General features: G+C 47.4%; 2 long non-coding RNA genes across 4 annotated transcripts in view; both read left to right on the top strand.

Moving 5' to 3' along the window:
- Nucleotides 1-16: 16 nt before the first annotated feature.
- On the top strand, nt 17-9,771 carry LOC141957163 (uncharacterized). Its single transcript, XR_012633071.1, has 3 exons — nt 17-62; nt 1,242-1,361; nt 9,491-9,771. It is a non-coding gene; the product is annotated as an uncharacterized LOC141957163 (long non-coding RNA).
- Nucleotides 9,772-10,035: 264 nt separating this feature from the next.
- LOC141957162 (uncharacterized) overlaps nt 10,036-25,251 on the top strand; it is a 28,802-nt gene continuing 13,586 nt past the window's right edge. For all 3 annotated transcript variants that reach the window (XR_012633070.1, XR_012633069.1, XR_012633068.1), the window contains exons 1-2: nt 10,036-10,081; nt 11,263-11,382. This is a non-coding gene — a long non-coding RNA (uncharacterized LOC141957162). The remainder of the gene's footprint in view (nt 10,082-11,262; nt 11,383-25,251) is intronic.

The following is a 25,251-nucleotide window of genomic DNA, read 5'->3' as shown; positions in this document are numbered from 1 at the left end:
ATTTTGGTTTTTTTCCAGTCACGCCACTTGCTCAGGAATGAAGGAGAAACAAACTAGAGGAGGTAAATATTTCTGAGTTGGTATTTCTTTGTCCTGCCTTCTGTTGGGTAAAGCCTAGCATTCCAACCAAAATGGAACTGGTTTCTTACTCTCTGTTAGAAGGCACTTGAAGGGGGGATTTATTTAATCTGAGTTGAGTTGGAGAAAAGCTTGATGTGTGGCTGCATTTCGTCATCTAGAGACCCAAGCCAGCGAGCAGAGAGCACAGAGCACCTCTGGGAAAGGGACTGGTCTGCCCTTTCTTTGGCACTGTCTGACGATGCAATAAAGAGCCCCGTAAGAGTGCCTGCACGGCCTGATGGGGAATGGAAACTACGTTCCTACCTTAGGACGGCTAAAACTAGGCCACACAAATCTCGATCCTTGTATCTCGGGAAAGTACACATAGGATTAATAGCCCATTTCTACCTTTTCCACCTACACTCGATACAGTGACAGGAGAGAAAGAGAGAGAGATGGGGGGGGGGCGGGTTGGGGGGTGTGTGGAAATTCCTGTCTTTTATCGACACGAAATCTAAAAAGTGGGGAGGAGGGGCAAACTCTGTGATAGTTTCTCCCTGTAACAGTAATTTAAAAAGTGGTAACCATTGTGCAAGAAGATGAAAAGTACTTGCCTTTCTGCAAGTCCGGGAGGGTAGCTTCCACGGGGGACAGCTCTTTTTCCCGAGGGGAAGACACGGTTGTTGTTGAGGGGTGTTCACGAGGGGGCTGAATCCTGTAATACTCTCCTAGACACAGCCCAGGAGGGAAAAAAAAACCCAACAAAGTTCACTCTCTTGTCAGAACTGCTGTTTAGGCAAGAGTGACTAAGTTTGTATTTACCAGATTTATAGCATATTTCCTTTATTGCCCTTTCCTCTTCGATCTCTTCAGCAGTCTTGGGCACCCGGTCAGGAACATCTGTAGGAAATATTTTTCAAGGGTTACTAGACAGCTCTACAAAGACCTTTGGCAATTCTTCATAACCAGCCACCATAAGGAATTTCACTTTGGTCAGAGCCCTTCTTTTTTTCTGGCTGCAAGCTCTGCTTCTGGCCAGAAAGTGGATTCCTTGCTGTGAGGTATTTGCAAGCGCAGTGGACTTGCAGTCACGACACCTATTAAGAAGCAAACGTTGGTTGATGTAAACTGATGCCAAGCCATCTTCAATACTCATGATCCTTCTTTTCCCCCCCCCAAAGGAAATGTTGTGATGAAACATGTCAGCAGGGAGCGCTTGTCAGAAACCCTCTGCGCAGAGTTCCTCTCGGGCAGTGTCTGCCAGCGGAGCTGGCGAAGGGAGTGCTCCTTGGCTGTCTCAGGTAAGGCTGCTAAGATGAGCAAAGCCCTGCTTCTTGTATTGTTGAGGTTCCTGGGGCTGGAAGCGAGTTAGGAAGCCTGAACAGGCAGCCCTGCCAGCCAGTCTGAAGGGCAGGGGAAAGTGACGAGCAGCTTGGGGCTGCCCGGGAAGGAAGGAGCACAGCGGTTTGCGGAGTGCGCACGTGAGAGTAGGTCGCGCTCCCGCTCTCCGGGAACGTGCAATTCGTTCCTTCCCTGTGAATCTGGCATCTCCGAGGGAGATACATCCAACAGTTGAACTACATTTTAAAAAACGAAAACCTGAATCTCTCTCTGTACGTATAAAAACACAGACACAGACATTCAGCTTCTGCGGAGAGTGTTGTATGGATTCTCTTTGCTGGATTTAAGGATAACTTTCTGCAATAACATGAGACTGCCTACAGAGTTGAGGAAAGCAGTTGAAGGGATTATTTAAGTGGAAGTCAGAGCACTGTCTTTGGTGAACAAACCTGTGACTTCAGCTCTATTTAATGGGAAAAAGAGGAATTATCCCGCTGTTGAACTATACAGCCAGGCATTGCCCAGGAGTTAGGGAATGTTGCCTCGCTCCCACCTGGTGACTGCCGGTTCCAGTAACTTGGGGATTAGCTGGAAACTCTTTCAAAAACCTGTCAACAGCTCTTTTCTACAATTGTCACCGTTATTCGAATAAATGAGCTCTGAGGTGTCAAACACACCCACCCCCCCCCGCCCCCCCCTTCTACTTCCTTGTAAAAGAAAGAAAAAAACTTGTTTACAGTTCTCCTCCTCTTCCTCGTCGTCTTCGTCGTCCTCATCATCCTCGAGGTTTATGATGAGCGGCGGGTGAATTGGCAGTCGAGTCTTGTGTTGGTTTCTGTGGGGTTGCTGATGAGGGCCTGGATGGTGGGCAGCCTGTTGCAGTGGGGCATCTGCAGAAGAGAACGTGGTGTTTGTTTGTTTTGTTAGGAGGGAACTAGAATGTCAGATGAGGGTTGAGAGCAGCAGGTACAGTTCTGCAGTCCTTCTGACACTGAAGGCCTCTTTACACAGAGAGTTTGTGCCTTGCCTTGTCCTTGCTGCGATAGCAGATCTTAGCTGACTGATTTGCCAGGGTGCATTTCTTGACCTTACTCTAGGTTCTGGCAGCACTGGAAGGACATTTTTGCGTATGTCCTTAGTCGAGCGAACAAATGGTTGGTAAGATCTTTCTACTCACTGTTAGTAGGTGGCAAAAAAAGTCCGTTGATGTATCGGGGTTTGCTGTGATGGAAGGCACAGCTGATCCTCAGGCAGCCTCGGGGTTGTTTTTCCCAGAAACAGGAGATGTTGTGGTACTTTTGCTGCAGGAGAAAGGAGTTTTCAGGTGTTGTAAATGGCACAATAAAAATGGCCTAAATGGTTTAGTAGGTGGTGTGCTGAGCTTCATCCCAGCTGAGAGCTGAAAATGCCAGGTTGAGGGTAAATTCTGAATGAGTTTCTGTGTGGTTTTTTGAAGGAAAGCAAAGTCCCGCTTGAAGATCCTTGTGTACTTGAAGGTAAGTTTCACTTGGGTGCAGGCATGAACAGCTGGGTCTAGGAGCAGCATCTCCCCAACCCGCCGCTTTTGGACTGTAGGCAGCACAAGCGGGCCATGCCCTGAGACAGGCTGGGGTCTGGGGCCAAAGCCCATCTCCCAGGCGTGAACGCCTCAATCCCCGAGGCTGAAGCGGACGCAATAACCAAGAGCCCTACACCCACCCTTGGGTTTTTACTCGGTGCAATAGAATAGTATTTCTTTGGCGGACGGACCCGTTTGGAAGGTCTTTCTCTGAAGTAAGTGACTTTACGGGGATCCAGGCAGTTGCTGTGAGCAGAACCTCTCAACATGCCAGTTTTTCTCAGAATCAGCGTCATGTCAATTCGCTAAGAAAGCGCTGGGTGATCTCTATGCACGATTTTTAACTTTTACGTCTTCCTTGAGTATCTGAACCCAGCTCACAGGAGAAATTGTCTGTAGTTTAGATTATGTTAGCTCTATGCACTTGCAAAAATCAGCAGTTTGATGGACAGGTGCTGCCATGACCCAGAGAGAGGGGTCATAGCAACTTCAGACTGGAGACAGTAAGGCTCCCTTTCAGCACGGTCTGTCCAGAGAATCCAGGTTACAAGGCCCTGTAAAATCTACAGCATTTACCTGTGCGTAGGGGGGATGAAAGCGGAAGTAGGGGTCATTCCCAAGTGTGCCCATTTTCCCCGCTGAGGCTGCTTCTGGTCTGTGCTCCTAACGGCAGGCGATCTTATCCTGTGAAAGCAGTAGCTCCTCTCAAAAACTGCACCTCTGGAAGCTGATGTCTGCTTCTTTCTTGAAACAGAAACTCCAGCCAGCAGTGAAAGGGGCTTGAAGGGAGGAGGTGGTACCTTCTGCAGGCTTGTGGAACCAGCGAAGGCAGTTGCTAGGGGCTTTAGAATGTTACCCTCCAGCGGTTGCCAAGGGCACCTCCAGCGCGTGCCGTCAACAGCATGGCGCTCTGTAACCTGTCCAGCTGGAACCCCTTCCTTTTTCTCCCTTGCTCCCCAATAAAGTCGGGAAAACCGGAGCCTGTCAGAGGGTCTCCCGTTCTGGTGCTTCTTTACCGTCAAAGGGAAGAAACCCATTTGGCGGGGCTTAAATAGTGCCCCACTTCTTGCTGTAGGAACTCACAGTGTCTTGGAAACAAATCTTTGATACCACCGAGGCAAACGGTCTTCTCTGACTCTTTCTTTAACCCAAATCCTTTTACCCCGTGTTTCTCGTACTCTCCCTCCCTCTTTGGATTGAGAAAGTTGCTGTTCCCTGTCAGTGCGCGGTTAGCTGTTAGCTGCTTCCCCTGCTGGGGTGCAGAGCTGCTTCTTGCTTCTGCGATGTCCACTGGCAGGGCTAAAGCAGAAAGAAGAGCGTGCACCTGTGTCCCTAATGAAGACCTGTGGTCCCGTTCAGGGGCTAGGCTGCCCCTGCACAAAAAGTAGCGAGGGGGGGGGGGGGGGGAATGGAGTTTTAGCGTTGGAACACGGTGAGGCATCCTGTTCTCCTCAGGACGTGGGGTCCCATTTACCCCACTGCCTGCCATCAGTGACTGGGAGATGAACGCTTGAGAGCACTGTTAGGGCGAAACCTGGGAACTTAGGAGTAAGAAGTCAAAGCAAGGGCAGAAAGGGAAAGGCTCCACAGCCTCCAAAGAGAGGTGAAAGAGTAATACGCTAGAGATGGAGCCCAAGAGAAGGGAGGGAGATCAAAGGCAGAATTCAAGACAGAGCCTAGTGGTTCATAGCATAGGAGGAGAATTTGGGAAAGCAGGTGACGGCCACGAACGATGAACTGTCAGTGGGCAGCAGCATCCACGGGCAGGATGTGTTAACCCTGCCGAGAGCTTTCCACACAGGGGCTCTTTGTAGCTGGTCAGCTGTGCCTGAAGGAGGCACAGGAGAAGGTACGGTCAGGAAGAATTAACTGCGTGTGGTGTTTGCGGGACACGGTTTTGGTAGCGGAGGGGCTACAGGGGCGGCTTCTGTGAGAAGGGGCCTGAAGCTTCCCCCGCGTCCGGCAGAGGCAATGCCAGGCAGCTCCAAGATGGACCCGCTGCCGGCCAGGGCTGCGCCCATCAGCGCCGGTGGGAGCGCTTCTGGGATAAGATATTTGAGAAGGGGGGAAAACTGCTGGGCAGCAGCAGCCGGAGAGAGGAGCGAGAATCTGCGGGAGAAACAACTCTGCAGACGCCACGGTGGGTGTCTTTCCCTTGAGCTGGGCCTCTCGCGCAGGCCGATCCTGTGCTGGGCATGTCGGCACGCTAAGACGCTAGAAAATGATTTCCTTCGGGCTTTGGCTTGTTGGGGTGGCTTTTCGGGGGAGGGTGGTGGGTGCAATTGCCTCAGGAGGTGCTAGTTCTCCATGATCCCGGTTTGGAAAGGCACTGGGCTTGTATAAAGCGTCTTTTCGGATGCTGGTTTTCTGAGATGCCATTTAAAAGGCAAGGAGGACAGTGTAGCTCGTGCTACAGCCATTCAGATGCTGGGAGGAGCCCCAAGTTGTGCGGCAGCGAATGGGCCTGCGACTCTGGCCCAGCACCCCCTGCACCTCCCGTCGGTGGAAAAGTCACCCCGTTTTGGTCCTTTGAGCTCTTAGAGGATTTTCCCAAAGAAGCCATCTCGATTCCTCATTTCCACTGTGAGACAGAAGGGATGTTCACCTGAGAACTTGTTGCTGCACTCTTAGATAAGGGCTAGGCCGGGCCTTATCTAACTGGGCACAGCATCCCTCTGGGTCAGATTGTAAATTGCCTCAGGCAGACGACATAGAAGGTGTTGCCGCAAGGCGTCGGGTCCCACAGGTGGAAAGGGCGGTGTCTAGTTCGAGGGGAGGAAACATTTTTGAGACGCTTAGTGTCCTTGCTTTCAAAAAGGTGTTTCTCTCTGTTTTTTTGACATGTTCTAACTCTCGGCTAAAGCAGATACTCTATAGACGTTTCTATTCTTCTCTCAGTTAAGGAAAGCGAGACCTAACTGCACGCCTGTTTACAATCCCTATAGCCTCTCTAAATTTCACAGGATCCCAGAACCGTTCAGGTTGAAAAAACCCCTTGGGATCATCGAGTCCAACCCTCAGCCCCACTATGGTGCAAAGTTCTCCCCTGCACCATAGCCCCCGAGGTCTCATCCAAACGACCCTTCAACACCTCCAGGGATGGTGACTCCAGCCCTTCCCTGGGCAGCCTATTCCCCTGTCTGAGCTCTCTTTCTGGGAACCCTTTTCTCCGAATGTCCAGTGTAAACCTCCCTGTTGCAGTTGAAAGCCATTCCCTCTTGTTCTGTCGCTAATGACCTGTGAGAAGAGACCAGCACCAGGCTCTCTCCACTGTCCTTTCAGGGAGTTGTAGAGAGTGCTGAGGTCTGCCCTCAGCCTTCTCCTCCTCAGACTGAACCGTCCCCATTAGATTTCTAAAGAGAAGAAAAAGGACATCATGACCACCTGAGGTTTCTGCCAGATACTCTCTGTAAAGTAGGGTAGAGAGCTGTATGAGAGCTGTATTTCTGGGAGAAGGATAGAATCATTTCAGCTCGAAGGCACCCTGGAAGGGATCTGATCCATCCCCATGTTCTAAACAGTCACAGTGAGGAGAAAGCTCCAAGGAAGAAAAAGACTTGGACGTTCCCAGTGACAAGTGCCACCCGGATAAGTGCTGGATCCCAGAGCTACAGAAAGGAGTCTGAAGGGCTCTCCTCCCAAAGTGAGGATGTTCTAAGAACGACCAAAGGTCCGGTAAACGCCAAAAGGGGAAAGGCCTGCGACAAAGCTAGACATCACATCTAGGTGACAGCTGGGTGTGAGGTTGGTTTCTTCAGAAGGCAACATTAAAGTAGCCTTCTTCTCAGCCTTCCTCTCGCTCTGATCTTGGTCTTTCCCCCATCTTTGCTCCTTTAGTTCAAAATGTGTGTCAAACCTCTTTCAGCTCATTCGGGGAGTTTGGTTGTGAAGCTCGTTTGGTTCGTAACACGGTTCTGCTGCCCTGCTCAAAGGTCAGAATCTCAGGAGGAAGCTCAGACTGAGCCCCCAGACGTCTGGCAGACAGCTAAAGCGTCTAGAAATCTGGCTTTGGCACCAAACCAGCTACTTTCTAGAATGCATCGTTATTGCTGCTTACATGAAAAGCTCTCTGAAACTGCTAAGTGAAGCCAACATATTTATTCATACAAGGAATTCTGCGTTATTAAAACAGAGTCTGTAAAAATAATTTCCTCTCTCCGATTTTCCTGACTGATTTAAATGTAGTCCATTTACTGAAGGCTGTTGGGAAGTTTTAAATGTTCTAGGGTAGACATGATTTTTCGGACTTGGTAAGATAATCTTCTTTGGGTTTTCCGGTTGCCGATTCTCCTGTTCTTGTAAACTGCGGCCCTCGCTTCTTGGCTTTCCCGCGTGGAGGCTGGCGGTCTCCTTTCCTATGGACCTGGACGTCTTGGTGGCTCTGCGGTCAAAAGAGAGAGACAGAACGTTATGTGTGCGTCATTTCCTAGAAGGAAACAACATGCTCTCTCTCTCAGAAACCTTTTCAGAAGTACACTTTGAACGCTTGTAAAAGCAAGGGAGGAAAAAAAAAATGTCATCCTAATCTAATTGACCCTCGTTTCCAAAGGTTCCATTCAAGTCTTTTTCCTCTAAAACCTTCCCAAGCAGCTGCTTGAGCAGCAGGTGGTGGTTGCACAAAGCAAGCAGAAATGGTGGCAAGGCTGGTGAGGGATTCCCGAAGGTGGGTTGAGGTGCTTTGCATCCCTGTGGTGCCTCAGCAGGATTTGCATCTCCGACCGGAGTCAGAATGGCCTAATGCTGCGTGTGGAAGTGCCCTGGGTCAGCTCGGGGCAGCACTGACAGCGGGGCCGCCTGGGGGGTGTCTGAAACAGAGGCGGGCAGGGGCCTGGTGCTTTCACTGGAAAGAGGGAATTGTATCAAGCAGTTACCTGAAGGGTGGTTTTCAAGGGAGAGCTCGTTTTTCCCTCTGGATTTCTTTTGCTCCCAGGGGTTGAGGTAGAGGCTCCTGATGTGGATCTGTCTGTAGAAAACACATAGACATTGTTTCTTAATGACAGCTGCAATGGCAGGAAAGGCTCTCTGAGCCTGAGAGGTGAATTCAGTGTGAGGTTAGCTGAAGGACCAAGGAGGGAGTGCATGGGGTGGATCCCACACCACCTCTGAAATAGCAGCTAGTATTCAATCCAGACTCCCTCTGTGGTCGTTTAAAGATCATCTGTAAACTGGTGGCGTTCCCAGGGGGCTCACGGGACCTTCGCAGTGAGGCGATCCCGCCGTGGGGGACATCCTTGACTCGAACAAAGGGGATGTTCCTGTGTTGAAAGTCTGCCCCAAGGCATCAGTTGCTTTTAGAGGAAAGGAGTGCCTAAGCCGGCCTCCTGTTTTATCCCTGCTTGTGAAGAAAGCACCAGGCACAAGGCAGCTTTGTGGTTTTGTGCCGGGCGGTTGGTTTTGCACCCGAGTACGCTGCCTAAGGACTACCCCTGTTCTGTCAAACGGGCTTAAAAATGAATCTTATTAATACTCGGGTGTTGCGTTAATTTGCAAAAATGTATGCTACCTTTAAATTGATAGCAGGAGTTTGCTGAAGAGATCAAAGAGGCTGTAAAAAGTGGGGATCAGTATATTTGTGCCCCGTGGCCCATTTCCTGCATCTGTCGCCGTTTGTGGGGCAGAGGACTGCTTTCTGCTCGGAAGGTGCTAAATTAGTGTTGGTGACTATTGTGTCTGACCAGTTGTAAAGCTTTCTAAAGCTTCACGTTTCTGTCTGTGGATCCTGAGGCAATCAGTCTGTTGGTGAAAATGATGCTGGATCAGATTGACCCCTGCCCATATTCAGGCATAAATAAGTGAGTTTTCAGCTGCAGGGACCGATGGAAAGCAGCACAATCCAGACAGGCACGTTTGAGGCATTTTAAGAGATCAATGTAAGCAGGAGCCCACCTGTAACTTCCGTGAACTTTGGCGCTGGCTTGGCAGGGAAGGCACAGGAGACGATGTACGCCGAAATTGGTGGTCCTGCAGAGTCGAAAGAAGACTTTCTTCTCGGTTCTGTACAGACATAAAGATGAGAAGAATCAGTTTGATCGCCCTCCCTTTGACCCCTTTGCTGGTAACTTGGTTTTGCTCTGGGGTTTGAAGTATGAATTCCTCAAAGGGAAAAAGCAAACAGAACTGTTGCACTGTTCTTCAAGAGCTGACATCCTGGCTGGAAAACAAGATGAAAAACTTGTTCTTTCTGGGTAGCCCAGTCCAAATGCATTCAGTTATTTTATTTACCCCCTGATGCTCAGCAGTGAGAATGGCAGTGCCGTTCCCTGTGCTTACCCACAAGCAGCTAAACCCTTCTTTCTCTTGCCTTTCCGGGTGATGGCAATACAATTCCCACCACGCTGAGTAACGCCAAAAGAGAAGGAGAGCCTTCAGGAAACGCAGTAGCAATTGAGAATATTGCCAGCACAGACGGCAGAGCCTTTGAAAATGGAGGTCATCTCCTTTAGCACTGGCTCCCACCTCTGGGAGCTTGTGATTAGTTTAGTGCAATTGCCTTGAAGCTCTCATTTTGTCTGCTTCTTGGTCTTTGGTTAGTTCTTCGGATCCCGCCGAGTGTAACTCGAGCACCTGGTGTGTGACTGCCGTGCTCTCTGATGAAACACCATCATGCCCAGGTTAAAGAAGACCACGGCTCCAAAGGAAGGCACCGGCCTCAGCCACCTGTTGGTTCTTTGGCTTCTCGCTTTTCAGGAATGCTATTTACGGATCCTACCCGAGGGAAGATGTGGCCTATTAAAAGGTGCGTGTGTCATCCTTGTACCTAAAACCTCAAGAGAACTCACTTGAAGAAATGCTCTGGGGGAAGCACCTCTCTCCTTTCCTCTGACTGCATCTCATTAGAAATACAAAATTAGAAGATTTTGTCCCTGAAATTGATGGTAATGTGATTTCCCGGCCTCCCCCCCCCCCCCCTCCAGTTGAAAGTAGCAGGTGATATTTCTGTGCAGCAGTTTCTGATGACTGATGTACTGGTGAGTCCGGTGTGGTTTTGTAGTCAGAACATAATGCTCTCTCCTCTAATGGAATTATACTCTTGCTTATCCCATAAAAGATCTAACACAGAATTTTGTTTTTTTTCCAGTCACGCCACTTGCTCAGGAATGAAGGAGAAACAAACTAGAGGAGGTAAATATTTCTGAGTTGGTATTTCTTTGTCCTGCCTTCTGTTGGGTAAAGCCTAGCATTCCAACCAAAATGGAACTGGTTTCTTACTCTCTGTTAGAAGGCACTTGAAGGGGGGATTTATTTAATCTGAGTTGAGTTGGAGAAAAGCTTGATGTGTGGCTGCATTTCGTCATCTAGAGACCCAAGCCAGCGAGCAGAGAGCACAGAGCACCTCTGGGAAAGGGACTGGTCTGCCCTTTCTTTGGCACTGTCTGACGATGCAATAAAGAGCCCCATAAGAGTGCCTGCACGGCCTGATGGGGAATGGAAACTACGTTCCTACCTTAGGACGGCTAAAACTAGGCCACACAAATCTCGATCCTTGTATCTCGGGAAAGTACACATAGGATTAATAGCCCATTTCTACCTTTTCCACCTACACTCGATACAGTGACAGGAGAGAAAGAGAGAGAGATGGGGGGGGGCGGGTTGGGGGGTGTGTGGAAATTCCTGTCTTTTATCGACACGAAATCTAAAAAGTGGGGAGGAGGGGCAAACTCTGTGATAGTTTCTCCCTGTAACAGTAATTTAAAAAGTGGTAACCATTGTGCAAGAAGATGAAAAGTACTTGCCTTTCTGCAAGTCCGGGAGGGTAGCTTCCACGGGGGACAGCTCTTTTTCCCGAGGGGAAGACACGGTTGTTGTTGAGGGGTGTTCACGAGGGGGCTGAATCCTGTAATACTCTCCTAGACACAGCCCAGGAGGGAAAAAAAAAAAACCCAACAAAGTTCACTCTCTTGTCAGAACTGCTGTTTAGGCAAGAGTGACTAAGTTTGTATTTACCAGATTTATAGCATATTTCCTTTATTGCCCTTTCCTCTTCGATCTCTTCAGCAGTCTTGGGCACCCGGTCAGGAACATCTGTAGGAAATATTTTTCAAGGGTTACTAGACAGCTCTACAAAGACCTTTGGCAATTCTTCATAACCAGCCACCATAAGGAATTTCACTTTGGTCAGAGCCCTTCTTTTTTTCTGGCTGCAAGCTCTGCTTCTGGCCAGAAAGTGGATTCCTTGCTGTGAGGTATTTGCAAGCGCAGTGGACTTGCAGTCACGACACCTATTAAGAAGCAAACGTTGGTTGATGTAAACTGATGCCAAGCCATCTTCAGTACTCATGATCCTTCTTTTCCCCCCCCCAAAGGAAATGTTGTGATGAAACATGTCAGCAGGGAGCGCTTGTCAGAAACCCTCTGCGCAGAGTTCCTCTCGGGCAGTGTCTGCCAGCGGAGCTGGCGAAGGGAGTGCTCCTTGGCTGTCTCAGGTAAGGCTGCTAAGATGAGCAAAGCCCTGCTTCTTGTATTGTTGAGGTTCCTGGGGCTGGAAGCGAGTTAGGAAGCCTGAACAGGCAGCCCTGCCAGCCAGTCTGAAGGGCAGGGGAAAGTGACGAGCAGCTTGGGGCTGCCCGGGAAGGAAGGAGCACAGCGGTTTGCGGAGTGCGCACGTGAGAGTAGGTCGCGCTCCCGCTCTCCGGGAACGTGCAATTCGTTCCTTCCCTGTGAATCTGGCATCTCCGAGGGAGATACATCCAACAGTTGAACTACATTTTAAAAAACGAAAACCTGAATCTCTCTCTGTACGTATAAAAACACAGACACAGACATTCAGCTTCTGCGGAGAGTGTTGTATGGATTCTCTTTGCTGGATTTAAGGATAACTTTCTGCAATAACATGAGACTGCCTACAGAGTTGAGGAAAGCAGTTGAAGGGATTATTTAAGTGGAAGTCAGAGCACTGTCTTTGGTGAACAAACCTGTGACTTCAGCTCTATTTAATGGGAAAAAGAGGAATTATCCCGCTGTTGAACTATACAGCCAGGCATTGCCCAGGAGTTAGGGAATGTTGCCTCGCTCCCACCTGGTGACTGCCGGTTCCAGTAACTTGGGGATTAGCTGGAAACTCTTTCAAAAACCTGTCAACAGCTCTTTTCTACAATTGTCACGGTTATTCGAATAAATGAGCTCTGAGGGGTCAAACACACCCACCCCCCCCGCCCCCCCCTTCTACTTCCTTGTAAAAGAAAGAAAAAACTTGTTTACAGTTCTCCTCCTCTTCCTCGTCGTCTTCGTCGTCCTCATCATCCTCGAGGTTTATGATGAGCGGCGGGTGAATTGGCAGTCGAGTCTTGTGTTGGTTTCTGTGGGGTTGCTGATGAGGGCCTGGATGGTGGGCAGCCTGTTGCAGTGGGGCATCTGCAGAAGAGAACGTGGTGTGTGTTTGTTTTGTTAGGAGGGAACTAGAATGTCAGATGAGGGTTGAGAGCAGCAGGTACAGTTCTGCAGTCCTTCTGACACTGAAGGCCTCTTTACACAGAGAGGTTGTGCCTTGCCTTGTCCTTGCTGCGATAGCAGATCTTAGCTGACTGATTTGCCAGGGTGCATTTCTTGACCTTACTCTAGGTTCTGGCAGCACTGGAAGGACATTTTTGCGTATGTCCTTAGTCGAGCGAACAAATGGTTGGTAAGATCTTTCTACTCACTGTTAGTAGGTGGCAAAAAAAGTCCGTTGATGTATCGGGGTTTGCTGTGATGGAAGGCACAGCTGATCCTCAGGCAGCCTCGGGGTTGTTTTTCCCAGAAACAGGAGATGTTGTGGTACTTTTGCTGCAGGAGAAAAGAGTTTTCAGGTGTTGTAAATGGCACAATAAAAATGGCCTAAATGGTTTAGTAGGTGGTGTGCTGAGCTTCATCCCAGCTGAGAGCTGAAAATACCAGGTTGAGGGTAAATTCTGAATGAGTTTCCGTGTGGTTTTTTGAAGGAAAGCAAAGTCCCGCTTGAAGATCCTTGTGTACTTGAAGGTAAGTTTCACTTGGGTGCAGGCATGAACAGCTGGGTCTAGGAGCAGCATCTCCCCAACCCGCCGCTTTTGGACTGTAGGCAGCACAAGCGGGCCATGCCCTGAGACAGGCTGGGGTCTGGGGCCAAAGCCCATCTCCCAGGCGTGAACGCCTCAATCCCCGAGGCTGAAGCGGACGCAATAACCAAGAGCCCTACACCCACCCTTGGGTTTTTACTCGGTGCAATAGAATAGTATTTCTTTGGCGGACGGACCCGTTTGGAAGGTCTTTCTTTGAAGTAAGTGACTTTACGGGGATCCAGGCAGTTGCTGTGAGCAGAAGCTCTCAACATGCCAGTTTTTCTCAGAGTCAGCGTCATGTCAATTCGCTAAGAAAGCGCTGGGTGATCTTTATGCACGATTTTTAACTTTTACGTCTTCCTTGAGTATCTGAACCCAGCTCACAGGAGAAATTGTCTGTAGTTTAGATGATGTTAGCTCTTTGCACTTGCAAAAATCAGCAGTTTGATGGACAGGTGCTGCCATGACCCAGAGAGAGGGGTCATAGCAACTTCAGACTGGAGACAGTAAGGCTCCCTTTCAGCACGGTCTGTCCAGAGAATCCAGGTTACAAGGCCCTGTAAAATCTACAGCATTTACCTGTGCGTAGGGGGGATGAAAGCGGAAGTAGGGGTCATTCCCAAGTGTGCCCATTTTCCCCGCTGAGGCTGCTTCTGGTCTGTGCTCCTAACGGCAGGCGATCTTATCCTGTGAAAGCAGTAGCTCCTCTCAAAAACTGCACCTCTGGAAGCTGATGTCTGCTTCTTTCTTGAAACAGAAACTCCAGCCAGCAGTGAAAGGGGCTTGAAGGGAGGAGGTGGTACCTTCTGCAGGCTTGTGGAACCAGCGAAGGCAGTTGCTAGGGGCTTTAGAATGTTACCCTCCAGCGGTTGCCAAGGGCACCTCCAGCGCGTGCCGTCAACAGCATGGCGCTCTGTAACCTGTCCAGCTGGAACCCCTTCCTTTTTCTCCCTTGCTCCCCAATAAAGTCGGGAAAACCGGAGCCTGTCAGAGGGTCTCCCGTTCTGGTGCTTCTTTACCGTCAAAGGGAACAAACCCATTTGGCGGGGCTTAAATAGTGCCCAGCTTCTTGCTGTAGGAACTCACAGTGTCTTGGAAACAAATCTTTGATACCACCGAGGCAAACGGTCTTCTCTGACTCTTTCTTTAACCCAAATCCTTTTACCCCGTGTTTCTCGTACTCTCCCTCCCTCTTTGGATTGAGAAAGTTGCTGTTCCCTGTCAGTGCGCGGTTAGCTGTTAGCTGCTTCCCCTGCTGGGGTGCAGAGCTGCTTCTTGCTTCTGCGATGTCCACTGGCAGGGCTAAAGCAGAAAGAAGAGCGTGCACCTGTGTCCCTAATGAAGACCTGTGGTCCCGTTCAGGGGCTAGGCTGCCCCTGCACAAAAAGTAGCGAGGGGGGGGGGAATGGAGTTTTAGCGTTGGAACACGGTGAGGCATCCTGTTCTCCTCAGGACGTGGGGTCCCATTTACCCCACTGCCTGCCATCAGTGACTGGGAGATGAACGCTTGAGAGCACTGTTAGGGCGAAACCTGGGAACTTAGGAGTAAGAAGTCAAAGCAAGGGCAGAAAGGGAAAGGCTCCACAGCCTCCAAAGAGAGGTGAAAGAGTAATACGCTAGAGATGGAGCCCAAGAGAAGGGAGGGAGATCAAAGGCAGAATTCAAGACAGAGCCTAGTGGTTCATAGCATAGGAGGAGAATTTGGGAAAGCAGGTGACGGCCACGAACGATGAACTGTCAGTGGGCAGCAGCATCCACAGGCAGGATGTATTAACCCTGCCGAGAGCTTTCCACACAGGGGCTCTTTGTAGCTGGTCAGCTGTGCCTGAAGGAGGCACAGGAGAAGGTACGGTCAGGAAGAATTAACTGCGTGTGGTGTTTGCGGGACACGGTTTTGGTAGCGGAGGGGCTACAGGGGCGGCTTCTGTGAGAAGGGGCCTGAAGCTTCCCCCGCGTCCGGCAGAGGCAATGCCAGGCAGCTCCAAGATGGACCCGCTGCCGGCCAGGGCTGCGCCCATCAGCGCCGGTGGGAGCGCTTCTGGGATAAGATATTTGAGAAGGGGGGAAAACTGCTGGGCAGCAGCAGCCGGAGAGAGGAGCGAGAATCTGCGGGAGAAACAACTCTGCAGACGCCACGGTGGGTGTCTTTCCCTTGAGCTGGGCCTCTCGCGCAGGCCGATCCTGTGCTGGGCATGTCGGCACGCTAAGACGCTAGAAAATGATTTCCTTTGGGCTTTTATTGTTGGGGTGGCTTTTCGGGGTAGGGTGGTGTTTGAAACTGTCCTCCAGCTAACGTCATACTGAATTCATCTCTCAGGCTCACAGAGTCTTCTCTGCCATTGCGGCTGTTACCTAGAAACTTTGTCTATGTTTTTACTACAGACAAATATATATCATGATCCTCTAACTCAACAACTTTGCACTACCCTGATATTCTTAGGAGCATACAGGGTAAATGAATACTTTTGCAAGTCATTTGTGTGTTTTTCTGAAGTAGTGATTGATCATGGCTCAAAATATTTGACTATAAAGTACATTGAAGTCATGAAGATACAAAACCATATGAACCAGGATGTTTCTGAGGATTGTACTGATGCTCATAACCACAGCCCAGATATCTGTGGATTCCATGTCGTATATTTGCAGGAGGCTGAGTTCGTGCCACTGCCTCTCTTTTCAGTAACTCCTCTTCAGGGGTCTGTTGCCTGGCTGTGGGGTTTTTCTTACACCCAGATAAACTGCGCCTGCCACTGATCTCACAGCAAGCCTTGTCTAGTCTGTGAAATGTCCCGCTCCAAGCCACAGTGTTGTCTGGGACAGAGGCTGCTCAGGACACAGCAGCCAGTTACAGACCACACAAGGGCAGCCAAGAAACCCAAGTGAAACGAGTTTTTGCATGCAGGTTCCTAGGTCAGGCAAGTGCTGGCTTGACAGATAGCTGTCTCTTGTCAAGTATGTCTGTGTTTCCCTCCAGCTGCAGGCTGGTGTGTCTCTTCTGTTCCAGTTTGGGGCTGGAAAACTTCTCTGGAGCCTGTTACACCTGGTCTGCAGTTAGCAACAGGGAAGCATCACAGCTGCAGTGCTCCTAGGTGATATAAATATTGTGACACTTTAATTAATCGTTGTTTTTATTCTGAAGTCATGTTCTCGTTCTCTAGTAGTGCTGTTGATATAAAGCCACCTTAATCCAGGAAGAAGTGAGCACAAGCTCTAAGCATACAAAACTCTTACTGACCTGACTACGTCCACTGCAAGGGTCATACCATGTATTTCTGCTGATGGGAAAGCTGGCACTCTTGATGGACTTCATTTAACTACTGTAAGGTGGTGTGTAAATCATCTAACTTAGAGTATCCACTGCTGTCAGACTCTATATATAGCCGTGTTGTAATCTTGGAAACCAAGTTCTGTTCATTCTCTATCAAATAATTACATATAAATTTCTTTAAAATTACTCTTTTATGTATGTTCCCATTTTCTCTCACAAGTGTGTGTTTGACTCAGGGAGATTCTAAGCCGATATGAGTCTTTACAGTTGCATTTATTTTAAGTGAAGAATCGATTTTCCTAAGATGAGTTGGACCTTTATTCTAGGAACACAGGAGTGAAGACTTCCAGCATCTGAACATCAGAGCAGATGGCTGTTGTTACTTGGATGGAGGGGGAAGGAAGGACTGAATACAACAGAGATCTCTGCTTGTGGATTTGTTGTAAATTTAAATGGAACATGGAAATGGTGGTGTGTACTTATGCCCTACTCAGCCTCTTCTCACGGTGCTTAAGGTCCAGGCTTCTGCAGTCACTTCTTTGGACCCAAGTCGTGTGAGAGAAGTTATGGTGTATGTATGAGTGGAGTCAGAGGTGACTTTTGTGGATGGTTGTGTCAGAAATGAGAAGTAGGAATTTTGCTGGGGTGTTTGAAGAGCTGTTAGGAGGCATGTGCCGAGTGATGTCGTTGGCAAGACTGCTGCAACTCATCTTCCTCCTTGAGAAGCTGAGGCATCACTAATCTGCAGTGGTTTGTCTCTGCAACAGGCTTCTCAAGTGTGTGTGTGAAAGAGAAGGATGGGGTGTTCTTGTGTTGGTGATATTGGAGGGGTTTACATCTCTAAGCAGGTTTTGTTCATGTCAGAAAATAAAAGCACAGCCTTGCTACTCTGCCCCAGGTAAGCCACTCCTCCCTTATGAGGTGGCTGGGTGTGATGAGCGAAAGGGAGGATGGAACTTTCTTGTTAATTTGTGGAAATTAGCTGTAGCTTCCTTACTAGGTATCATTTTCCCTGGGGAAATTATTTGGGAATTACTATGGTTCACTTGGATCTGTACTTTGTGAGTGACTGGAAGCTTGTGTTTCTGAGAAGGGGACAAAACCCCTCTGAGGACAGTTATCGAGCAATTGTACAGATGTGAGGCTTTTTTCTTAACTAGACCACTTAGTGATGGCGCTGTGCTTTGCAGCATGTACTTTCTTCCATTAAAAATTTGTAGCAAGTGTTTAGGGATATTTCTTCTCTTCCTGAAAATAATTGCATTAGAATTCATATTTCTGCACTACTGCAGTGGCACTACGGTTGTTGCTCCCTGTTCCTGTTTTTGGCTTATGGTGGAGGATGCTGCACAGGCAGGTTGGTATCACTGGTTTGCTGTGTCTCTGCTCTTGGCCGGTCTGTGCTACCCAGTGCAGGTGTGAGCTTCTGCTGCTTCAAATGTGAGAGGAAAGAAAAAAATAAAAGATGCAAAAGATAAAAGCAACTCTACCGGCAGCACACGTGCGTTTTTTGGGGGCCTTCTATAGCTGATTGAGACCCCTGGCTGTTCCGTGGTAGTGCGTTTCCCATTACATCCTTCTAAAGATCAAAAAGCTTTGATTAACATCATATTCATTATATATTTTTCCCTTAGCACTGACAGAGCTAGTTCTGCAGATGCACACGAGCCAGCTTTCCTCTCCCCCAGATGAAACGACTGAGCGCAGACATCCCCTCCCGTGCTAAGAAGGGGTCTGTGCCTCCTGCCTGCGGGGAAACCCGCCGAGGTGTTGGTGGAACCGACCTCGGGCCGTTGTTGTCTTGTCTCCCGCCGTGGCCCCATCCCAGATCCATGCCCCCACTCTCTAGGGTGGCTGTGCACCCTCACGGCATTTTGGAGATGTGGGAGCCATGGCTGCCAGGCAGGAGATGGCCCACGGTGCTCCGTGGCCTTTCCCCAGCGCCGGCCATTGCAAAGAGAAGAGCGTAAGAAATGGACATCCGCAGAGAGGAGTGACCCGGCCCATGCGGTGCCCGTGTAGCTTCAGAAAATCGGTAGCTTAGGGTTTGTAAACTCAGGCTGCTTTTCCTCTTTCCTTTTTTTTTGGCTGCATGCGTGCAAGATGCCTGTTGGTAGAAAACTGGATTTGGCAACGTTGTAAATGGGGTCAAACCATTTGATTTGGCTCCAGTCCTGAATTCAAGATTTAGTTGACCCAGCAGGCACACGTGGATCTGAGCAGGGATGCCTGAATTTGTCTAGCAGATGTAGGCAACTGTTCATGCTGTATTGCATGTGTGTCCTGCATCAGCAGGGGACAGTAATTCAAAATTGTTAACATAGTAGGTTAATTTGTAAAAATAATCGTGTGTTATAAAAACAAACAGAAGAGGCTTTACCTTTGGAAGGATTAATAATTATAAAGCAGTGGCTGAATTTTCTGCAGTGAATTGTCTTAGAAGCAAAATAAGCTAGCATGGATAAAGCTTACCCTTCTTGAGGATGCTTACCCATTACTGAGAAATGTTTTACATAATTTTAGGAGTATAATTATATCTGTTATTTCCTGGAGTAAACAAGTTCTCAGTAAGACTTTAACAAAAAATCAAAAAGGGAAAATTACCATATCACTACAATCTAGTAATGAATAATAGCAGGGTATTCCTTTGCTCTATTGTTAAAGGAGTTAATGCTTAGATTCAGTGTTTATTAAAGCAAGATCCTAGTTGCTTGTTAGACCCTCTGCTTTTCTGGAATGTTTTAATTTCCAAGAGAGTTGCTCCATGTGGAAACAACTGGCTTAATTGCAGGTGGACCAGAGAATGGCACCCTCTTGCAGAATTGTTGTGTTCAAACACTCCTTAGGAAATAAATATAACGGAAATTTAGACTGAAATTGTGCATTGTTTTCCATTCTAATGGAACTTTGTGACATTTGATTTTTTTTTTGGTGATATTTTTCCTCTTCTCTGTCAGATCCTGCAGCACGTCTTCTCAGTGGCTTACCTGTTTCTGTAGCATCACTCTGCAATGATTTCTTTGTGTATTTTTATTTCAGAAAAGTCTACACAGAAATATTTACTCTATTTCATAGAATACTGCAGTAAAACCCCATGCAGCTCTGTAAATATGCAGCTTTATATGTACACTCAACTTAATGTATGCAACACTTAAAAATGTTGATATTGTTGCTGTGTTACTTATCAGCCCAATAACTCCAGGTGTAGCAGAACAAACTCTATTAAAACATTCTCTACTGCTGTTTTACTTCCACGGCAAGAGCTCAACCTGCAAAGATCACCCATCCTGAGCTACCAGCTGGAGACTCTTGCATTTTCAATATACTTGATGTCATCTCCTGGAATAACAGATAATGATAATTCTTAGAGCGAAGGGTTCATTTTCAACCATGAGCATCCTCTGGTGAACTGAGTTGCTGGGGTCATTCTTTGACTCAAACAGAACATTCTATGTGAGACGTGATATAAGTCTCCCTTCACCTCGCTGAGCACGTCAGAAATGTCAACGGAGCAACCTGTCCCTTTGGAAACAACCGTCTGTCCCCTCCACAGCTTGGACAGGCCCAGCAGCGGTGGCCTCACTGCGGTGTGCTCAGGGGCTCTGGACACAACCGCTCACACGGCAGCGCGTGTTGGTCTCGGCCTGTTCTCAGACCTCAAAACCGTTGAAGATCCAGATACTTGAGCGCAGCTGCAGAAGGGACCAGAAGGGCCCTGCAGTCCTTGGCACTGATGCTCCCTGATCTAAGACCTGGGTTTTTGGGAGAAACTCTGTATTTGCAGAATCACAGAATCGTTCAGGTTGAAAAAACCCCTTGGGATCATCGAGTCCAACCCTCAGCCCTACTCTGCAAAGTTCTCCCCTGCACCATAGCCCCCAGGGTCTCATCCAAACGACCCTTCAACACCTCCAGGGATGGTGACTCCAGCCCTTCCCTGGGCAGCCTATTCCCCTGTCTGAGCTCTCTTTCTGGGAACCCTTTTCTCCGAATGTCCAGTGTAAACCTCCCTGTTGCAGTTGAAAGCCATTCCCTCTTGTTCTGTCGCTAATGACCTGTGAGAAGAGACCAGCACCAGGCTCTCTCCAGTGTCCTTTCAGGGAGTTGTAGAGAGTGCTGAGGTCTGCCCTCAGCCTTCTCCTCCTCAAAGTAAATAGTCCCAGCTCCTTCAGTCGCTCCTCACAGGATTTATTCTCCAGGCCCTTCACCAGCCTTGTTGCCCTCCTCTGCGCTTGTTCCCCTGCGCTGTGACCCCTTGCTGAAAAGTCACCTGTCTTGATGCCAGTAAAAATGATGTAAAAACCAAACAGTGATGAGACCTCTGTGCAAAAGTTGCAGGAGTAATGTTGCCTTCTCCCACTGCCTTGTTTGACAGTACCACGGCCACTTTGCCTTGTATTTTGCTTTCCTGTTGAGTCTCCTTGCCACCACTGCACCAGCCTGCCTGCTGCTGTTGTGTGTTAGGAAGAGCTGCTTGTCTCTTCTAGGCAGTAAAGATGAGCTGTGTAAAGGTGCTAGTCTTGGGCTGTGACAATGAAGGAGTGGTTTATCAGGGAGGTAAAACTCCCTGTGTGGTTCTGTTCTTAAAAAAACAACAACAACAACAAAATCTGTGGAATGGTCTGAAATAAAAGCCAGGGAATTTTCCCTCCCTCCTATCAAAAGCAGCTGAACTGGCACAGCTCAGAGTCTGGTAGCCTTCACTGAGGGAAAAAGGAGGGAGAGAGATGGGGCAAAGCGGCTGAGTAGAACCTCCTCATAGAGCCCTGCTTTCGGTAACCCAGTGATTTCTTTCCCAAGCGGAAAGAAAAGGTGAGGATGAGGGTATGCAGGGTGAGGGAGTGAAAGAGGCTCAGAAGAGGGCAGGACCCAATAGGGCTTCTGACACAGTGGAAAACAGACAAAATAAGGGAGCATGGGAAGAAAGGAGGCACCCTGATCCTTCCCGGAGGGATGGGAATGAGGAACGACAAAGCCACTGGTGTGCTGGAGCAAGCAGGGCTGGATGTCTGAGTTGGGGATGCAGGCAGGGAAACCTTGCACTCACATACTCTTCAGCAAAGCTCCTGACTGGCTAATATTATGGAAGCATTAAGCTTGCAAATTGCAAGTTGTTTGAATTGGATGCTAAGAAATAAGTCATGCGAAGTTACTAGTTTCAGCGATGTTTCTGAATTTGGCCTTCAGTACTGAAAATGAAGATGGTGATGGGGGAGCTCTTAAAGATACTTTTGAATCACCTTTTTCTACTCCTGTCATTTATACCTATATGAGGATAACTCTAGAGAACATTGATCTTGTTTTTGAAATGTGTTGGGCTGCAGGGATACAATGCAAACAAATACATTGCAGAGGAAGATGTTTCTAGATCTCCTTAGTAAGCTTTCTGTCCTACTCCCTAAATTATTCCTTCTCCAGACACTACTGACATCAGTATCAGTGTAAGGAAGCCTTTAAGTTCTGAAACAGGCAGTAATAGATCTATGTATAAAGAGGAGCCAAACTTGCATGACATTTGTGGGAGGGAGCCTTTCATAAAAATTACTTTTATTATTCTGGTGTTGTGTTAGAAAGTCATGTTGCTAAACGTATGAGAGAGAAATTATTGTAATGGAAAGCATCTTAACGTAGCTCAAATATCTGACAAGAGCATTTCACAACTAAATCATTCCTGCTCCTGCTTGCTGCCAACTGTAACCTGCTGCCTTTCTCAGGATAATATGATGTCCCTGACTTGCAAATGAAACATTAGCCAGTAATGGCATAGGAAATCAGAAAAAATTCCATGGAAACAGAGTTGTGAGTTTGCATCACAGTCATGCAAAGCGGTGCCCATTCTGATTAATTGAAAAGCTCTCAATGAATTTTGCCATGAAATTCTTTTGCAGTGAAGATTATCCCCCAGACTGGAACTGCTGGGGAACCCTGAAATCCTGAATCGATCCCTGAATTAATTCTTTGACATCTTTTATCTAAAACTGCAACCAAGTCTTCCAGAAAACTAGTGGGGTGGGCAAGCATTAGTGGGTACAGCTCTGCAGGCACTAAAACCAGTGACAGCCTCAGAAGAAACACTGAGCTGCCTCACTCCAGGTAAGCATCATAGGTAGGCATTTTGTTGCCCACAATATACACAAATGTGCTTGCTGTTTTGTGCACTGAGGACTAAATAGTTCTTCTTTATTAGTAACTGTGTTGTAGGATTAAGGTTATTGAAGGACAGAGGGAAGGACACTAGAAAACTCTGCTGGATGAGCATACATGATATAAAATACACTAAACCACTGACAGCTGCCTGTGCTTTGCTACCTTGCCTCAGTGGTTAGTGTTCCTGCTTGCTGATTCACCAAATCAAACAAGTCACTACTTGTCTTCTTTGGTGGAAGGTGGGATCTTGACAGATGGCTCTCGAGAGCTACTTTCTCATTGTGTTGCTGCTATACTACATATGGAATAATTGCCTTTTTTCAAGCATGCATTTGCTAACACAGGGCAGGCTTTACCAACACACACACATTCAGCAGGACAGTGAACTCCTAGTTTTAAGTCATCTTGTCCTTATTTCTTGATAAAGTTGTCTCGTGTTTCAACAAGCTTATATTTAGAAACTATACACCAGCAAAAGATTGTCTATGCTTCCCCTATCAGCAAAATAGAAATGTAGAAGTTTTTTGCATGCAGACAAACAATGAGCAAGTCTATGCATTGGCCTGTATTTAAGTGGTGGCCACAGTAGGTCAGCACAGGCTGGTGGTGAAGCTTTGGCGGGGGTACAGCTATGTTGGCAGCGCTTACAGTTGGGATATCAGTTCAACGCAGAGAAGCCCGAACAAGGAATTGGGACTTAAGTCCAGCTTTGACAGTGTAAAGAGTTTGGACTGAAGTGGATCCAAGGCTGAACTTCTGTCCTAGAAGTGGTTAAAACAGTGAAAGCACTGGGGGTCTGGCATATTATGGCCTGTTATTCCCTACAGCAAGTGAAATGGTCACATTCTTCCACCAGGCCCCCCAACAACAACTATTCTCTTTTGAGAACAGTGCTTTCTAAAATTGAATACAAAGTTCTGTGTGCTCTGTTTCAAATCTGTTGAAGGGTGTTAACTGCAGTCATTACAGCAGAAGCTTTACTTGGGGTCAGCAAGGAACCTAATGAGGCTTATCAGGTTTTGTAGGATAATGTGAATGAGCTGACTGTGTGTGTGCTCTGCATCCCCTTTGATAAGGAAAGAAATACGGTAGATCAAAGGTGCCTTCAACCTGTTAAGGACCACATTTTTTATGGACATGACGTATTTTGGAAAATGTCATGCTACTGTGGAACAACTAAGGTGTGAACGGTAGTGAGGAGGTTGGTATCAACAGGGCTGCAAGCAGATTCTGCATCTGGTCATATCCATATCCTTTGGTTACAACAGAGTGGCATCTTCCCTTAATGAACCTTATGCAATACCTTGCTAACAATCTCAGATTTAAGACACTTAGTGTGCCAGCATGGTCCCCTTTTAGTATTTCCGTATCCACTAAGGAAGTCTGGCATGTGGTGGGGTCAGTTCTTCATACATATGCACAGTTGCAGTTGATGCTGGTGGGAATGGTGAGCGAACTGAAGGCAGAATAGTCCCTCCTGTTTTCATCAGTTCAATAGTCTTATAGAAAAGCTTTGTGGTCCCCATCCCAGGGTTGTCTGTAAACCTCTGGACCACATTGTTCCCTAGGGTTTCTTGACTGAGTTTGGCTTTCTGTGCTTTCTATCACAGAGGTCTTTGTGCAGTTGAGAGAATTACTGGGCCGTTTGTACCTGACACCATTTGTAGCATGGCAGATGCATGGAAGGTTAGGAAGTTGTTGCTTTATTCTTGTCTCATCTACAGCAAAGAATAAAAAGCAAGAGAAAGTGGTTATGTTTTGATTGATTGATTTTCTATCAGGGAAAACATGAACCTGAGCAACTCTGAGATACTTCACTCCTAACAGTATATATTCTTATCTATCAAGTAAAGATTATGTTCACTGACAAGTTTATAGTGTGCACCAAATCACAAGAAAAGTAATTATTCTTTGAGGTAGCAAAGTGAATGTTTTCTGTGAGATTGGAAGTATCTTTCATTTTATGATCTCTTTGGTTTCAGAAGTCTTAGCAATTCCATTGTTTGGGCTGTTGCTAGGAAGATTTTTCCTCATCTGTGATTAATAGAGGTAGCTGTGAAAGCATAAAACTAGGCACTGCACTTCAAAATGCATTGTGTTGCAGAACTGAATTTGTGGTGTCTTGGTTTTGTGGAAGGTCTGTAAATGTGGGTGGCTTTGCTGGGTCATGGTCTACAGTTTCTCATTTATTTGCTGTAAGAAACGATGTAACCAGAATGTTTGCATGATCTGAAATATTTCAAGTTTATAGGTGTGAAGAAGGGGCTTTTAAAATCTGTAGCTCTCTGCAACCCTTGCACTTACTGTGTGAATAAACACTGGCCTAAATAAAATAGGAAATACAAGATGTTCTTGCTTAAATCTTTTCTTTAACTTCTGTATTAGAATACCACAGATAGCAAAACAGAAGAATGAGAAAACATTCAGCTCTTAAGGCAGGTTTCTATGCTTAATTGCACTTAAAAAAAAAAAGTGAAAAATCGTGTCAAAAGAATATAAAGCCAGCAAATTCAAGCAAGTAAAACTTGCATGAAACCTTGATTTGTGCATCACAACTCTGCATATGTAGCAGGTTGACCTTGTCTGGCTACCAGGTGGCCCCCAGCTGCTCTCTCTCTCTCTCCTTGGCAGGACAGGGGGAAGATACAAGATAAAAAAACCTCATGGCTTGAGATAAAGGCAATTTAATGAAAAAAAGAAAAGGCTGCATGCAGAAGCAAAGTGGAAAAGAAAAATTATATTTTTATTCTCTACTTCCCACCACCAGGTGATATCCATACCCACTGTGGGAAGTTACATGTAACGGTTGCTTTGAAAGTTCAACCTCTTAGTAACAAATGACCCACTCTGCCCTCCTCCTC

This window comes from Athene noctua, chromosome 2 (assembly GCF_965140245.1).
Source record: "Athene noctua chromosome 2, bAthNoc1.hap1.1, whole genome shotgun sequence".
NCBI classification, from domain to species: domain Eukaryota; kingdom Metazoa; phylum Chordata; class Aves; order Strigiformes; family Strigidae; genus Athene; species Athene noctua.
The sequence above is the reverse complement of the archived record's forward strand: the minus strand, read 5'-3'. Positions and strand labels throughout refer to the sequence as shown.